The following is a 10,200-nucleotide window of genomic DNA, read 5'->3' on the forward strand; positions in this document are numbered from 1 at the left end:
AGGGTAGAAACATTCCAAAGAAAAATCGCATGGGAAGTCACTCAAGATACTGGAAGGGAAAAGGGATTATTATGGAGGAAATCAACAAATGTCCAGCACAACAATCTTTGGCAGTAACCTGAAGATTGGTATTTGAGGATGTGCATCCATGAGAACACTGTGTTCTCTAAAGATGTCAACAAGAGAATGAGCTGAGGTTCAAGAGATACTGATTACCCAAATCTTTACATTCAGGTGGGCTTTCTGTTAACATTAGATTTGCTCTCTAAAAACATAGGTCACGAGAGGCATCTGGGTGGCTCAGTTGGTTAAACGTCCAACTCTTGGTTTCAGCTCAGGTCATGATCTTGTGATTTGTGGATTCAAGCCCTGCGTCGGGCTCTGTGCTGACAGTGCAGAGCCTGCTTGGGATTCTCACCCTCTACCTCCCTCTCTCTTTCTCTCTTTCTCTCTTTCTCTCTCTCTCTCTCTCTCTCTCTCTCTCTCTCTCTCTGCCCCTCCCATGTGTATGTGCTCTTTCTCTAAGTAAAATAAATAAAAAAGCTTTAAGAAAAAGAATATAGTTCAGGATATTTCCATTTTGTTTATGAAATACATTTTATAGTGTATGAAGTGCTCCTGCATTTGATTTTGATCTTCCATTTTGACCTCCAAACAACTCTGTCGGGGATGGGGGAGGAACAGGCATTCCTAATGGAAGTTTAGAGAATGGGGCAGACACTGCTGGTTACCTATCCAATTCCCAGCATACTGTTTTTCTTTACAGAACCTTGATTTTGTTCAGGGCAGCAATTTGCCCTGTTAAAACCACAGCTAAGGATGGACAGGTGGAACAGCTTGGACCCTGGAGGTGTAAGCTAACATTATGGCGTAGGCTTCCTGGAAAAGCTCTTTTAAAAAAAAAAAATGTTTATTTATTTTTTGAGAGAGAGACAGATCACGAGCAGGGGAGGGGAAGAGAAAGAGAGAGACACAGAATCTAAAGCAGGCTCCAGGGTCCAAACCATCAGCACAGAGCCCGAGCGGGGCTCGAACCCAAGAACCGTGAGATCATGACCTAAGCCAAAGTCAGATGCTTAACTGACTGAGCCACCCAAGTGCCCCCTAGAAAAAGCTCTTTAAAGAGCTCTCCACTCGCTTTTTGCTCTTTGCGCTTCCTCTTCTTCATGCCTGAAACATTGATACAAGGCCAGAGATAGAGACATACTTTGCAGTCATGAAGTGACAAGCATGAAGACAAGAGCCACACGCTGTGAAGCCTAAACTGAAAAAAGGAGCCACTACACTAGTCCTGGTTTTCCTGCTCCCAGGCTGTTATATGAGGGGAACAAAACAAAACAACACAAAACAAAACAAAACAAAACAAAAAACACCTTTATTTGGCTAAGCTGCTGTAGAAGGGTTCTTGTTACAGGAGCTGAACGTACTCTGGATACAAGAAGCTTTTGCAACCATGTAATGACAGATCAAGGCTTAACTCCAGGCTCCTGATTCCTTGTCCAGCAATATTTCCCATAAACAGCAGTGCCTTTCCAAAAGCAGAATCTGTACTCTGAATACCACACAAACAGGCATGTTAAATTTATGCTTTCTTTCTTAACAAATAGCTTATTTGAATGATCTGAGTCATAGTTCAAATGGTGAGAGGAGATTCATTGCTTTTCATTGCTTTTGTTTTTGGTTTCTTTAGCTTTTTAACACGTGACACTCAAGCACTTACAAAACCGCTAAAGCAAGAATGCCTTGGCTACAGTAAAGGAAACCCATCATTTGACCAAAATTTCTTTCAAAGTTGCCTAAAGGAGAATTGGCCATCTTCCAAAATCTCACCATGGTTGAATTTTCTTCCTGGACCTTCTCATGAACTCAGGTATTAAAAGACAAAAGAGGAGTAGGAACTTGGAAATCACCACTCTGTCCTAACAACAAGTAGAATTCAAGAACTCCTCTTGGAACACGTTAAGAGAGGGAAGCACACAGGGCAAACTGCTGTCCCCCAGATTAGAGAGATGGACGGATGGCTTCCCTGAGCAGGGACTTACCAGCAGCAACTGCTGTAGGAAGCAGTGCTGGGGTAGGAAAACTTGAACTGTAATTTCTGAATTGCTGGAATTTCTGTGGGGACAACTCTGAGAGTTAAAAGCTCTGGGGGCACCTAGTCAAAAGGGAGCTTTCCCAATACTGTGAGATTTACTTGCAGGACATCTACCAGATTCCCACAGTAAATATCAGAGAAAAATCCCCTCCAGCTTCCAGAATGCAGAGGGCGAAAGGAACCATTTTGAAATATGCCAGAGCACTCTGTTCTTTTTCTTTCTTTAAATTTATTTATTATTTATTTTGAGAGAGCAGGTTGGGGAGGGGCAGAGACAGAATCCCAAGCAGGCTCCGAACTGTCAGTGCAGAACCCGACGCAGGGCTTGAACTCACGAACCGTAAGATCATGACCTGAGCTGAGGTTTGACTGAACCACCCAGGTGTCCCAGAGCACTCTGTTCTTAGCAAGGCACACCCTCTGGGTAAACTAGTTAATGAGAGCCTAACCTGCTAGAGTATTATGAGAACCTAACTGACCTGGGAAAGGGAAATACTGAAACCAGTCTCCTCTAGCCTTCAATGTGGGAGAAAGCAAATACTGAACTTCAGTCCACTCCAGCCATCCTGAGAAAAGGGGGAGAAAAAAACTGCAACACTGTGATGGTCACAGTCCAGAGGCACAGGCTTGCTAAAAGGCTGATCACAGAATGCGTAAAACACCTCCTCTCTCTGAGAACCTCACCACCACATTACTAAAGATCTATTTATAGCAGTTCCTTTCACCTGGTACATTGTATCTGGCTAGCAGGAAAAATTTACAAGGCATACCAAAAGAAAAAGCGCCGCGCGCGCGTGCGCGCACACACACACACACAACTTGAAGAGACAGAGCAAGCATCAGTAGCAGTCAAGGCTGGGAAGTTGGAATTAAAAGACAACAGAGCTCTCACAAAAGGTTGAAATAATTTACTGAGCCAAAAGTCAAGGAATCACACCCAAAGATCAATTCCAGAGGGATTAAGGACTTAGCTGTAAAAAAAAAAAAAAAAAAAAAAAAAAAGTTATAATGCAGAAGAAAATATAGAACATCTTTCAGACCTCCAAATGGGAAAAGGGTTCTTAAGGCACAAAACTGTTTATTGCAGAAGGAAAGATTGATAAATGTTCCCTACTATAATATTAAGATCTTTGTTTATCAAAAAGTACAATAAAGAGGGACACCTGGGTGGCTCAATTAGTTGAACACCGAACTCTCGATTCGGCTCAGGTCATGATCCCAGTGTTGTGTGATCAAGTCCTGCATTGGGCTCCATGCTAAGTGTGGACTCTGCTTAGGAGTCTCTCTCACTCTCTCCCTCTTCCCCTCTCCCCCATTCATGCATTCTCTCTCTCTCTCTCTCTCTCCCTCTAAAAAACAAAAACAAAAAAAGTATGATAAAGAAAGCAAAAAACTTGCCAACATCTGCCACAAGTTTGCAGCAAGTAAAATCAACAAAAGGCCAGTTTTTAGATTATATAAAGAAATGTTACAAATCAGTAAAAGACAACATAATAGAAAAATGAGCAAAAGATCTGACACATTGTCACAGAAGAGAAACACAAGAATGGTAAATGTACATATAAAAAGACAAGCAACCTCATTTGTAATCAAGAAAATGCAAATTTAGCTGATGGTGGGTGTATTAGTTGATATAAGCCTCTCAAACAATTTAACTTTAACTCATGAAGTTGAATGTTTTCCGTGCCCTCCAACCCAGCAAACACACGCCTACCTATATTCTCTAGAGAAATTCTTGCATAGCAGCACTGGAAAACAGGCACAAAATGTTTACAACACCTTTCTTAAAAAAAAAAAAAAAAGCTATATTTAACACAGATGCCCACCAACAGGTAAAGAAATAAACTGAATTACATACATATAATGAAATATTAGACAACAAGGAAAATGAATAAATCATAGCTACAGGCAACAACTTGGGTGAACTGTAAAAGCACAAAGAATGAAAAAAAGCAAGTATTGGTGACTTGTTTTTATAAATAAAACCCAAGAAGAGCACATACAAACAATACTTTTGTTTAGGTAAGCCTATATCTAATACATTTTTATAGTTACATTTCATTTTAACACACGTGAAGATCTGTGTAACCAGCACTGCAATCAAGGTACAGAACTATTTATCACCACACAGAACAACATCCTACTACCATTTACAGCCACACCCATCCTCTCAGCTCCCACCCCTTATCCCTCGAAACCACAAACTTGTTCTCCATCTTTATAATTTTGTTATGTCTAGAATGTTAATAAGTGGAAACATATAATATATGACCTTTTGATGTTGGGTTTTTAAATTCAGCATAATGCTGAATTGAGATCCCAGGCACTGCCTGTATCCAAGTTGTTATTTGTATCAATAGTTGGCTCCTTTTTATTGCTGAATAGTATCTCACCGTTTGCATGTATATTTAACCACTGTATATTTAACCACTTTTGTAGGACGTGTTGGTTGTTTTCAGCTTTTGGCTTATTACAAACAAAGCTGTTGGGAAAAATTGTCTATAAGTTTTTCTGCGGACGTAAGTTGTTTCTCTGGGATAAATGCCCAGGAGAGTGACTGCTGGGTCTTATGATTCAGTTTAGGTTTAGTTTTTAAGAAACTGCCAAGCTATTTTCCAGAGAGGCTGTACCATTTTAACCACCATCAATGAATAAGAGATTCAATTTTGCCACATCTTTGCCAGCATTTGGCATTATCACTATTTATTTCAGGCTATTTTACTAGACGTGTAGTGATATTTCATTATGGTCTTCATTTGCATTTCCCTAATACCTAGTAATGTTGAACATCTTCAAGTGCTTATCTGCCATCTACACGTCCTTTTCAATGAAATGTCTCTTTCTATCTTTTGCCCATTCTCTAATAGAACTGTTTCTTTTTTAACTAAGTTTCGAATTCTTTATATAGCCTAGATTTAAGTCCTTTGTTAGGTACATGTTTTGTAAGTTTTTTCTCCCCATCTATAGCTTGTCTTTTCATATTCTTAACAAAGTCCTTCATAGAGCAAACATTTTTAATTTGGATGAATTTAATTTTTTTTCTTTTAGACATTATGCCTTTAGTGCCATGTTTAAGGACTCCTCATACAGCCAAAAGTCCTGAATATTTTCACCCATGTTTTCTTCTAAAATTTTTATAGTTTAATATTTTATATTTAAAATTTTTTTAAGTTTATTTATTTATTTAGAGAGAGACAGAGATAGCATAAACGGGGGGAGAGTCAGAGATAGAGGGAGAAGATAAAGAATCCCAAGCAGGCTCTGCACCATCAGCACAGAGCCCGATGTGGGGCTTGAACTCACAAAACTGTGAGATCGTGACCTGAGCCAAAACAGAGAGTCAGACACTTAACCGACTGAGCCACTCAGGCGCCCCTATATTTTATATTTAAATGTATGATCCAATCGGAGTTAAGCTGTGGGGTTTTTAGGTTGAGGTTATCCGGCTGCTCCAGCACTAATGCTGAAAAGAATATCTTATCTCCATTGAATTGCTTTTACATACTCCTCAAAAATCAGTTGGCTGTATTTATATGTGACTACTTACAGGTCTTCCATTGAGCTATGTGTCCATCCCTCCCTCTGCTATTTCCACAGTCCTCATTATTGTGGCTATAGAAGTCTTGAAATCAAGTAGAGTGATTCCTCCCATTTTATTCTTTTTCAAAACTGGTTTAGACATTCTAGTTCCTTTCCCTTTTTGTATAAATTTTTATTTTGTTTTTTTTTTTTATCAAGTTTAAACATTTTTATTCCAGTATAATTAACATACAGTGTTATGTTAGTTTCAGGTGTACAATATAGTGATTCAACAATGCTATACATTACTTAGTGCTCATCATGATAAGCACTATTTCTCCATCATCTATTTCTCCCTTCCCCCCATCCATCTCCCCTCTACTAACCCTCTGTTTATTCTCTATAGTTAACAGTCTGTTTCTTGGTGCCTCTCTCTCTCTCTCTCTCAAACTTATTTATTTATTTCGAGAGAGAGAGCAGGGAAGAGGCAGAGAGACAGGGAGAGAGAAAATCCCAAGCAGGCTCCCTTGGTGTCAGCAAGGAGCCAGATGCTTAACCAACTAAGCCATCCAGGCACCCCATCTCTCTTTTTTCCCTTTGTTCATTTGTTTTATTTCTTAAATTCCACATAAGAGTGAAATCATATGGTATTTGTCTTTCTCTGACTGATTTTATTTCACTTAGCATTATACTCTCTAGCTCCATCCACATTGTTGCAAATGGCAAGATTTCATTCCTTTTTATGGCTGAATAATATTCCGTGTGTGTGTGTGTGTGTGTGTGTACCACATCTTCTTTATCCATTCATCTATTGATAGACACTTGGGCTGCTTCCATAATTTGGCTATTGTAAAAACTGTTGCAGTAAACATGAGGGTGCATATATCTCTTTGAATTAGTGTTTTTTTATTCATTGGGTAAATACCCAGTAGTGCGATTACTGGATTGTAGGTAGTTCTATTTTTAACTTTTTTTTGAGGAAACTTCATACTGTTTTCCACAGTGGATGTACCAGTTTGCCTTCCCACAAAAAGTGCACAAGGATTCCTTTTTCTCCACGTCCTTGCTAACACTTGTTGTTTCTTGTGTTGTTCATTTTAGCCATTCTGGCAGGTGTGAGGTGACACTGTAGTTTTGACTTGCATTTCCCTGATGAGTGACATTGAGTATCTTTTCATATGTCCATTGGCCATTTATATGTCTCCTTTTTGTGTAAATTTTTAGAGTAATCTTGTCTATATTTACAAAAATCTTTTCTGGAATTTTTGTAAGAATTTCATTAAATCTAAATATCAATTTGGGGAGAGTTGACACATCCACTATGTTGAATCTTCCAATCCATGAATTAGATTCATAGTATGGCTCTTCATTTATTTAGATCTTCCCATTTGATTTCTTTCATCAGCATTTTGTAGTTCTCAGCATACAAATCCTACATGTTATGTTAGATTTACATATAAGTTTCATATGTTTTTGAGCTATCATAAGTGATATTGTACATTTAATTTCAATACCCATGTATACATTGCTAGTATATAGAAATACAGTTGATTTTTGTTTCTTTTATACCCTTCAACTTAGCTGAACTTACCTATTAGTTCTAGTGTTTTGTAGATTCCACTGGATTTTTCTCATGCCATCTGCAAACAGAAACAATTTTATTTCTACCTTCTGATCTGTATGCCTTTTATTTTCTCTTCTTAGTTTATTGTACTGTGTAGAACTCCCAGTAGTATGTTGAATAGTTGTAATGACAAAGAACATCCTTGTCTTGCTCCTGATATTATGGGGAAAGAATTCAGTCTTTCACTATTAAATATGCTGTTAGCTGCAGGTGTTTGATAGATATTATGAAATCAATTTTAGGAAGTTCCCTCCTATTCCTATTTTTGAGAGTTTGTTTTTTTTTAAATCATGAATGGGGGTTGAACTTTGTCAAATACTTTTTCTGCTTCCATTAGCATGATTGTGATTTTTTTCTTTAGATTGTTTATATGGTGGGTTATACTGCTTGATTTTCAAATATTGAATGAGTCTTACATCCCTAAAATAAACTCCACCTGGTCATGGTATATACTTATTTTTATATAATTATTTTTATACATAGCTGAATGCTATTTGCTATTTGTTAAGAAATTTTGCATTTATCTTCATGAGAGCCATTAGTCTCTAGTTTTCTTACATTGTATTGTCTTTTTCTAGTTTTGGTATCAGAATAGCTTCATAAGATGAAGCTTTTCTATTTTCTGGAAGAGAGTGATAGAATTGATGTAATTCTTTAAATATTTGGTAGAATTTTCCAGTGAAACCAACTGGATCTGGAATTTTCTGTTTTGGAAGGACTTGTATGAAATGGATTCGTTTCCCAAAAAGCACAAGCTACCACAACCCACACAACAAATACAGATAATTTGAATAGCCTTATACCTAAGAAAATTTAATTAGTAATCTGGAAACTTCCTTCCAAAACAGAAAATGTGTAGAGTTGTTTGAAGTATTCCTTTATTTTTCTTTTGATGCCTGCACGTCTATAGTGATGGTTAGTCTTTTTGATTTCAGATACTGGTAATGTGTGTCTTCTCTCTGTCAGTGTTGTTGAAGGCTTATCAATGTTGATCTTTTCAAAGAATCAGTTTGGGCTTTAATCTATTCTCTCTATTGTTTGTCTCTTTTCAATTTTATTGGTTTTTGTTCTTTATTATTCTTTCTTAAGCCTGCTTTGGGTTCATTTGCTCCTTTTTACAAATTAAAAAAAAAAAACTAGTTTCTGGGGGCACCTGGGTGGTTCACTCAGTTAAGCATCTGACTTCAGCTCAGGTCACAATCTCACGGTTGGTGGATTTGAGCCCTGAGTCGGGCTCTGTGTTAACAGCTCAGAGCCTGCAGCCTGCTTTGGATTCTATCTTTCCCTCTCTCTCTCTCTCTGCCCCTTCCTCACTTCTGTTCTCTCTCTTTCTCTCTCTCTCTCAAAAATAAATAAACTTAAAAAATAGTTTCTAGAGATGAGAATTTCAATTATTAACTTGAGACTTCTCCTCTTTCCTAACGTACTTAGTGCTATAAAATTCCCTCTCAGAACTGCGTTAGCTGAGCCTCACAAATTTTGTTATGTTGTATTTTCATTTTCATTTACTTCAATGTATTTTTAAAAATTCCCTTAAGAATTCCTCTTTGACCCACAGATGTTTTAGAAGTTTGTTGTTTCAGTTCTAAGTATTTAGAGATTTTCCTGTAATGTTTCCATTATTGATTCCTGGTCTGATTCCGCTGTAGTCAGAGAATACACTGTATGATTTCGATTCTTTAAATTTGTTGAGGTTTGCTTTATGGATTATGGCCTATCCTGTCATATATTTTGTGGCACTTGAAAAGAATGTCTTTTCCCCTGTTGCTGGGTGGATTCTATAAACATAAATCAGATCTGGTTGACTGATCATGTTTCTGTGTTCTCTGTACTGGCTGGTTTTCCATCTAGTTCTATGAATTGTTAAAAAAAGGTGTGTTGAGGTTTCCAACTCTAACTATAGAGTTGTCTATTCTTTCAGTTATCAGTTTTTCTTTCACATATTTTGCTCTGTTTGGTACATATTTAGGGTTTGTGTGCAAAATATTATGTTTGCTATGTCTCTTTGGTAGATTGACCCTTTCATCATTATGTAATGTCCCTCTGTCCCTGGTCTGTTTTTTTTTTCTTTTTTCTTAGAAGTCTTCTTTATCTGATCTTAATATAACCATTCTTGCTTGCTTCTGATTAATGTTTGTATGATATATCTTTTTTCTTTTTACTTTCACTCTCCTATATTGATATATTTGAAGGTAGTTTCTTGTAGACAGCATCTAGTTGGGTCATTTTTATTTTTATTTTTTTTTTAATTTTTAAGTAAGCTCTATGCCCAATGTGGGGCTTGAACTCACAACCCTGAGATCAAGAGTCAAATACTCCACCAGCTGAGCCAGCCAAGCACCCAAGCTGGGTCATTTTTTTAAATCTATTGTGTCAACCACTTTCTTATAATTTGTATACTTAGGCCATTTACATTTAATGTAATTACTGACATGCTTAGGTTATGGTCTGCCATTTTACTTTTTGTTTCCTGTTTGTTCTTTATTTTCCCTTTCTTTATTTTCATTTTCCAGCCTTATTGTGGATACTGGAACATTTCTTAGAATTCCATTTTTATTTATCTATAGTTTTTTTAGTATATCTCTTTGTATGGCTTTTTAATGGTTGTTCTTCATATTACCCTAAATATATGTAACTTGTCAGAATCTATTATTTTTTTCATTTATTTTTATTTTTTTATTTAATTTTTTAATGTTTATTTACTTTTGAGAGAGACAGAGAGAAAGAGCATGAGTGATGGATGGCAGAGAGAGAAGGAGACACAGAATGTGAGGTAGGGTTCCAGGTTCTGAGCTGTCAGCACAGAGCCCAAGGCAGGGCTCGAAGTCACAAACTGTGAGATCATGACTTGAGCCAAAGTTGGACACTTAACAGACTGAGTCACCCAGGCACCCTGTGAGTCTATTGTTTTTAATGTTATACCAGTGCAATTAGATTCCTTAACTCCCTTTACATCATTTTA

General features: G+C 37.2%; 1 protein-coding gene across 9 annotated transcripts in view; it reads right to left on the reverse strand.

Annotated features, from left to right (window-relative positions):
- Positions 1-10,200, reverse strand: part of NCALD (neurocalcin delta) — a 394,624-nt gene that overhangs the window by 159,239 nt on the left and 225,185 nt on the right. For 5 of the 9 annotated variants that reach the window (XM_042924083.1, XM_042924082.1, XM_042924088.1 and 2 more), the window contains one exon: positions 7,206-7,254. The exons of the other annotated variants lie outside the window; for them this stretch is intronic. The gene's annotated coding sequence lies outside the window, so the exon portion shown is untranslated. The remainder of the gene's footprint in view (positions 1-7,205; positions 7,255-10,200) is intronic. 9 annotated transcript variants of the gene reach the window in all.

Source organism: Panthera leo, chromosome F2 (genome assembly GCF_018350215.1).
Source record: "Panthera leo isolate Ple1 chromosome F2, P.leo_Ple1_pat1.1, whole genome shotgun sequence".
Taxonomy (NCBI): Eukaryota; Metazoa; Chordata; class Mammalia; order Carnivora; family Felidae; genus Panthera; species Panthera leo.